We start from the raw sequence: 8,516 nt of genomic DNA, 5'->3' as shown, positions 1-8,516 counted from the left end.
AATCATGGCAATACTGCAATAGACGTAAGTGGAAAAACAGTCATAAGTCACTTTTTTCAGTCACGTAACTTTGAACAGTCATTAAGTGAACTGTTGTAAGTCGAGGACTACCTGTATATATGCAGTATACAACCTGAATAGGTAAGAGGAGAGTTTACAGCCTTGTCTCATTCTTTTGTTGATCTGGAGCTAGTGTATTTCACCTTGTTGCATCTGAACTTGGCTTCCTGGCCTGTTTATAGGTATCACGTGAGAGCTGTGAGATGTTTTGGGATTCCCATTTTCCTTACCATGTTTCACCACTTGATATGGTCAATACAGTCAAAGGCCTTTCTATAATCAATGGGGCCATAGTGACTTCTTTTTGATATCCTTCAACTTCCTTGATGCATCATGCATCATCAATATTGTGTGTGTGTGTGTGTGTGTGTGTGTGTGTGTGTGTGTGTGTGTGTGTGTGTGGTCGCCAGGGGTGGTATTCAGCAGGTTCTGACCAGTTCTGGAGAACCGGTAGCAGAAATTTTGAGTAGTTCGGAGAACAGGTAAATACCACCTCTGACTGGCCACACCCCCCTCTATTCACTGCCTCCCGAGTCCCAGCTGATCAGGAGGGAATGGAGATTTTACAGTATCCTTCCCTGCCGGTAGCCCATCAAGCTACGCCCACAGAACCAGTAGTAAAAAAAATTGAATGGTGCTCGCACATACATACATGTCTTTGACTCAGACTTGACTGCCTGGGCATGTTCCTGCAGTTTTCTTGGCAAGATTTTGGAAATGGTTTGCCATTACCCTCTTGCTGGGGCTGAGGGAGAGTGACTGGCTCAAAGTCACCCAGCTGGCTTTGTGCCTAAGGCAGGAAAACTCACAATCTCCTGGTTTCTAGTCTGATGCTTAACCACTACACTATTATCTCAGCACTTGTAAAAGCCAATGTGACTGATACTCTCTCTTTCCCCCCATCTAAACTTAAAATCCTGGCAAGGGTCTCATCATCCATTTCCCACGGTAAGGCAATTCAAAAGCAGCTTTAATGATCTAGTGATGGCGTGATGGCGAATCTATGGCACGTGTTCCAGAGGTGGCACGCAGAGCCCTCTCTGTGGGCACGCACACCATCGCCACCTGCTCTTTGGGTTTCCGGGGCTCTAGCACGGACGAAGGCCAGCTGACCGGTGCACATGCACACGCTGGAAACCCAAAGACCAGATCTTGGGGTTTTTAGGGCTCCGGGTCACACATGTGCATTCCGGTTTGGGCACTCAGTGCCAAAAAGGTTCGCCTTCACTGATCTAGTAGAAATTAATCTCATTGTGCACAAGTTCAGAGTTACTCTCCCTAGCCAGGAAGATAGGACTATTAAGAGCTAATAGCAATGATTGCGGTATGTTACTCCAACATGGTCTTAATGCCAGTCTCCAGGGAACAGAATCTAAATGATTCGTTGCATTGGTGTTTTTTATTATTATAAAAAATTAGCCTCTGGGCTTCTCTGGAGCATCTGAATAACCATCGTGGAAAGAGAATGCTAAAGTAGTTGTTTGGTAAGTCCTGTTGCCTGGCCTTGTCATTAACCCCTCTCACATGATAATGTTGTAGTATCCTGAGAGCTGATGCAATCCTGAGAGGGGCACATTTCACATTATTTAAAAAACCTTTGGATGAATTGAAATGTATCAACCATTATTAGTATGATCCAATGGAAAAAGTCCTGGACTAGGTTCTAGTCCTTCTTCAACCACAGCAACTCATTTTGGGCCAGTCCCTCCCTCTCAGCCCAAGAACCAATCAAGAGCAGTGGGGATGGTCTGGAAGTAGGAGTGGGGACATCTGGGTTCTACTCTTTCTTCAACCACGGAAGCTTATTGACTGATTTGGGGGCCAGTCCCTCCCTCTCAACCCAAGAGCCAATCAGGAGTAGTGGGACTAGGAATGGGGAGATCACGATTCTACCCCTTTTTCCAAACACAGCACTTCATTGGCTGACATTGGCCCAGCTCCTCCCTCTCCAGACCTAATCAGGAGTGGCGGGGAAGGTGCTGGACAAGGAATGGGGAAATCTGGGTTCTAGTCGTTTTTCAACCACATTGGCTGACTTTTGGCCAGCTACTCACACTGGTCAAGGCTATGGTTTCCCCAATTGCAATGTATGGCTGTGAAAGCTGGACCACAAGAAAGGCTGAGTGCCAAAGAATTGAGGCCTTTGAACTATGGTGCTGGAGAAGACTCCTGCGAGTCCCTTGGACTGCAAGGCAATCAAACCGGTCAGTTCTAGAGATCAACCTTGACTACTCTTTAGAAGGCCAAATCCTGAAGAAGAAACTCAAATACTTTGGCCACCTAATGAGAAGGAAGGACTCACTGGAGAAAAGCCTAATGCTGGGAAAGACTGAGGGCAAAAGAAGGAGACGACAGAGAAAGAGGTGGCTGGATGGAGTCACCGAAGCAGTCAGTGTGAGCTTAAATGGACTCCAGAGGATGGTAGAGAACAGGAAGGCCTGGAGGAAGGCCTTGTTGATGGGTCAGACATGACTTCGCAACTAACAACAACTTGCACTGGTGAAGGCCAGAATGGAGCAGCAGGGAAGGTGCTGAACTAGGAATCACAGGTTCTAGGTTCTGGACTTCTGTCAGCCATGAAAGCTCATTGGCTGAATATATGCCAGCCCTCTTCCTCTCAGTCCAAGAGCCAGTAGTGGGGAAGAGGGAGACTCAGATTCTAGTCCACCCTCAACCACAGAAGCTCTTCAGATTACTCTGGGCTACTCTGGGCCAGTCATGTTCTCCAAGCCACACCTACCTTGCTGCTGTTGTAACTGTTGTTACCAAGTACCTGAGTTTGATCATGTAACTGTGGGCATCCAGAGATTGTTGTTAAGAGTGAGGAACCATTGTAAGCCACTTTTTTTTCAGTGCCAATGTAACTGATGGCTAAGCATATGGTTTTAACTTGAGAATTACCTGCACACAGATATGATTTTTGATTCATGCCATTTTTAATGCATTTCATTAGTGACAATAAATGGCTAGAGAATGTTATGGTTAAATACAGGTAGTCCTTGACATATGACCGTAATTGAACTCAACATTTCTGTTGCTAAGCAAGACACCTGTTAAGGGAGTTTTGCTCCACTTTATGACTTTTCTTGGATAGTTGTTAACAGTTGTTAAGTGAATCACTGCAGTTGTTAAGTTAGAAACCCAGTTGCTAAGTGAATCTGGCTTCCCCAGACATTGCTTGTCAGAAGGTTGCATAAATTGATGACATGACCCCGGGACACTGCAACTGTCATAAATAAGAATCAGTTGCCAAGTATCTGAATTTTGATTATATGATCATGAGGTTGCCACAACTATTCTGTGAAAAATGGTCATAAGTTACTTTTTTCAGGGCTATTGTAACTTCACTCATTAAACGAATGGTTTTAAGTCGAGGACTACCTGTATTGTTTAATTTGAGATTGTCTTGGCAATGTTTCAGCAAGGCTGGTGTTTTGGGCTTAAAGTGTGGTCGGAGCTGCCGTCTTTCTATAAAACTTGGTGGGGAGAGTGGAGTGCTGGCTTTTTTTCAGTAAGTGGAATAATTGGTTGTGTGGTTGTATCATGATTAGTAGATTGGTGCTGATTGGTGCTGGCTGTGTGTCCGTTGTTGTTTCGTGTTGTAACGGCCTGGGTGGTGGGTGGGGCTCGTTTGTTGACTAGGGCTGGTTTCCAGATGTTTGGTAGCTCCGGCTTGACGGCAGCTTTGACCACGCTTTAAGCCCAAAACCCAGCCTGAAGATGGCGAGTGAGCCCTCGCTGAAATGTTGCCAAGACAATCTCAATCTTACACGGGAAAAGACCCGAATACAACAAGACCACCATGTGTGTGTGTGTGTGTGTGTGTGTGTGTGTGTGTGTATGTATGTTTTCATAGATTTATATATATCGTGCAGGTTTTAATAGTATGTTTCTTTTTTGGGGTTCCTGATTTTTTATTGTTGCTGCTATATATCAGCCAGAGTCATGTCTGGCTATACTTTCATCTGATCTAGTGTAATTCTTTTTTGCAGCTTTCTACACTATTGTTTCTGTTTTACCAAATGCCATTTTGAACCATCACTTAAATCCAGATTAATGTCAAAAATTGCCAGGTAACTGAACATTTTAAATCATTTCCCCCCCTTAAAACAGGGATGTCAAACTTGCGGCCTGCGGGCCAGATGCGTCACACACTGGCCACGGCCACGCCAGGTTTAGCAAAGGGAAAAAAGTCACGATACGTCACTTGACAATGCCGTGATGGTATGAGTTTGACACCCCTGCCCTAAAAGAGTTCAATTTATTTTTCAGCTGTATTATACAGCTTATATTGTATGTTATATTAAAGATGGAAAAAATTCTAAAGCTACTTATCTTGGTGATTTTTTTACATCTCAGAAACCTGGCATTTTAACCAGGGTGTAGACTTCTTATATACACTGTATATCAAATATTGCTTAACCTGTTGGGATTTCTGGCTGCTCTGTAGTTCATATTTTTGTTGGAAAACTCCTTCCCCTGCCAATCCAATGAATTTCAAGAGGCAAAACTTGCAAAGGGCTTTAGAAATCAAGCAGGGAACACATTGCTTTAAAGTAACAATATTTATTTACACAGAAACACTCTGGACAATGACCCTGGTACACTCTGGTCACAAAAATCAAACTTTGGGTGCAGTTTCAACATTTCTTTGGAAGCATGTAGTAAAGCTCTGCTTAAATCAGGGGGGGGGGACAACTATAGGCAACTTTATGACCTATGGACTTTACCTTTCAGAATTCCAGAGCCAGCATGGAATTCTGGGATTTGAAGTCTGCAGGACAGGTCATAAAGTTGCCATAGTTACTCACCCAGGGCATAGGCTGTACCTCAAAAGGGGCATGTTTGAAATCCCTTGCCTAAATCATCTTAGCCTAAGAAACCTAGTATTCCACACTATAAGCTGGTAGCTTCTAGTCAAGTATTTACAAGAGTCAATTTCTACATGGAAATTCTACACCTCATTTCTCATGTAGGGACTTTTACACATGGAAACAAGTGGTATCTTCCAAAGTGCAAAGATTTACTGCTTGCTAAAAATTACAAATGATTTTCACAAAAGCAATGGGCTGCTCTTACCCTTCCTCACTCAAGCATTTTTCCACCCTATGGTAAAAGCCGAGAGAATTTTTTTTAAAGCAAAAAGAAAAACAAAGTCTTCATTTCAAAATGAACCCTCACATTGTAAATCATCAATAAGCACACATTTCTTAAGAAGCAGAATATTCACAATACGAGTCTTATGGCTAGACAATGATTAAAATAAAATAACACAACACTTTGGTTTTTTTTTTTTTTTTTTTTACATTTCTGAGTGTGTAAGAAAATTCACAAACCAGAAGAAGAGTCCCATAAATCAGAACTAGGACGGAAGGCTTCCTCAAAAGAAATGTATTCTGATTTATCTTTCACTGACAGGAGATTAAGCTGTTAAATAATTTACTAGAGATTTAAAAGGCAGTCTTCTTTTTTCAAGTAGCAAGCAATTCTGCAGGGATTTTTAGAGTTCTCCAATTTAGAATGGATACTTACAACCCCCCCAATAAGGATAGGTGATCTGTTATTAAGTGATGAGGTCATTAAGTGAGTGATGCCCAATTTTATCTTTTTTTGTCATGGTTGTTAAGCAAATCTGGCTATTCCCCAGTGACTGTGTGTATATGTTGGAAGTTGGCTGGGAAGGTGGTAAATGGCAATCACATGCCCCAGGGATTCTGCAACTGTTGTAAATATATGGCAGTTGCCAAGTGCCCAAATCTCAATCGCATGACCATGGGGAACTATAAGTGCAAGGACATTTTTGTTACCTTTTTTCAGCACCTTCATAATGATGAACGTTTGTTAAATGAACAGTCATAAGTCAAGGATTACTTGCATCCCTGAACCCTCCTGCTCTGTTGAAGCCCTGAATTGGTTGTTGCCAAGGCGCGCGACCAATATCATGGCAAGAAATTATTGTGCAAGTGATTTTCCTTTATTTGAGAGGACTCCCAAGTGGCATTAAATGGAACAAGGTGGAGGGGGCAGAAATCTTTCACTCCAAAGGGAAAACAGTATCAATTATCAGAATGCTGAGAACCAAATAGGAATTTCCCCGTCAAGATAGACTACGGTAGAATCAGGTTCAGAAGTCTTCAGACTGAACAAGTATTTTTTTTAAAAAAATCAGGGTAAATTTAACACTTCAGACTGAACATTTTGGGGATGAATTTGGTGAGATTAGAACATTGGATGCTCAGAGGAAAGCAGAAAAACCACCAGATGTTATTTAAAAGAATGTTTTTTTCCCTGTTTAAATATTTACCTTCTTACAAAGAGCACCAAGGACCTCTCATTTCAAATATTCCCCTTCTTTCCAGGCCTCGTTTAGCCAACAGATGGTTTATGGGGATTTCCTTGTTTTTCTGTAGTCCGGTAGTTTACACTTGGTTTGCAAGACTAAAGGATGTTAAACAACCAGTCAACCTGAACCACATTTGATGGCATCAGATTATTAATTTCCGTGACCCGTCAAAACCGCGCTCGACTAAGCCGTGCCCGATTAAACCGCGTCGCTGACATCATCAACAGGGCGACAACAGCCAGCGCGGAGAAAGAAGGGCGCTTTAAATAGCACTTTGAAAGCAAGCCGATTCAACTTAAGGTAAGGGTTAGGTTTAGGGTTAGGTTAAGGGTTAGGGTTAGGGTTAGGTTAAGGGTCAGGTTTAGGTTTAGGTTTAGGGTTAGGTTAAGGGTTAGGGTTAGGGTTAGGTTTAGGATTAGGTTTAAGGTGGTTAGGTTTAGGTTTAGGGGTTAATTTTAGGTTTATGGATTACAGCGTGCTTCTGTCTCCGCGCTGTTGTCGCCCTGTTGATGACGTCAGCGACGCAGTTTAGTCGGGCGCGGTTTAGTCGGGCGCGGTTTAGTCGGGCGCGGTTTTGTGGTGGAACCATTAATTTCAAACCTAAATTATAATCGTGATAAAAACTCCAGTAACCTTGTATGAGCATTTCAGATCCTTTATATCAATAAGAAGGTTGATTTCCATCTCTGTCAGTTAATCCCTAGCAATTTGAAGAACTGAAATTAATTCTTAATATATACACATTAATGTACATGGATATGTATATGTAAGGGGGGGGGGGAAGACACTATGTTACATTTTGCACAATAGAGTGGCCAGATTGGGGAAGGTGGATTTGAGGCAGGATTTTGAAAGTGACTTTTAAAAAATAACAACCTCATTTCATTGGGGTTCTGCTAACATTAAAAAAGATTTTCCAGGGTGATTTTACTATAGCTGGGAGAGATGTAATTCCAAAACCTGAATTCCTGGAGTAACCAAAGCAAGCATTCAAGTACACACACCCAATTTGCACCACTTTTTCTGCACAGAATGACCAAAGGCAGCCTTCAACTACAGTACAGCAACAGGATTCACACCACACTAAATCACATTTATGTGGCTAAGGCAGGGGTGAAATGCTTTGAAGTCTGCTACCAGGTCGCTTCGCTACTGGTTTGCTTTTCATGCGCATGCTTCGCACGCATGCCCACCACAGGCGCTACCACGCAGCACTGAAAAAGGAGGACTAAGAACCCTTTTCTGAGTCTGCAAAGATAAGTAGAACAGCGGGGAGGGATGGACGGGGATGATAGCTGTGCCACGTGATTTAGATTCGCTAGAAAACATATAAATAACACAGCTGGTTGTCGCACTGCTGATCGTCGGAACTACCAGCTGATCGATGGAACTACACAGCTGATCGTTGGAACTACCAGCATTTTTTTTTTACTAACGGTTCAGGCAAACCGGTCCGAACCGATAGCATTTCACCCCTGGGCTAAGGTTTAGTAGATTGTATTAACTCAGCCACTGGGTGGGAGGGTTTTTTTTGAACCACGGCTGACAGTGTGATGTTATGGGTGAATCCAGCAATTGTTTCGTTCTCTTAACTGTAATTTAACAAGACGTAGGAATTCAGAGACCATTCTCAAAAATGACCTTGAGTTTCCATAGCTGCAGAATTGTTTTTTTTAAAAAGCCAACCTCTCCCTGATTAGCTTTAAGTTTGCTCCAAAAATAGGAAGCCTGAGACTGAGGAAATGGGCTGCTATTCTGAAAAAACGCGACCTAACATGGATCTATGTGGAGGTGCTGCTTAATGGAGCCACTCTTTGCCAGTTTTAATTAAGCCAAATGGAAGCTGCTCTCCTGCTCTTCCTTGATGGAGCTAATTGATCGCCCTTTTGCCACATTGTGCTTATTTATAAAGCCCTCTGATCTATAGACAGCATAATATTAAGAGGCTGGCAAAAGCTGCAAAGGGCAGACAGTGCAGAATTCAACAGAAAAGAGTAGTTGGAGAGGAACTCTCGCATTTTCTTCCCACGAAGTTGCCCTCCCCTTTTTTGCAGCCTCCGTTTCTTCTTCTTTTTTTTCAAAATCCAACATTCTTAAGCAGTGGTGAAATTCA

Source organism: Thamnophis elegans, chromosome 1 (genome assembly GCF_009769535.1).
Source record: "Thamnophis elegans isolate rThaEle1 chromosome 1, rThaEle1.pri, whole genome shotgun sequence".
In the NCBI taxonomy this organism is placed as follows: domain Eukaryota; kingdom Metazoa; phylum Chordata; class Lepidosauria; order Squamata; family Colubridae; genus Thamnophis; species Thamnophis elegans.
The sequence above is the reverse complement of the archived record's forward strand: the minus strand, read 5'-3'. Positions refer to the sequence as shown.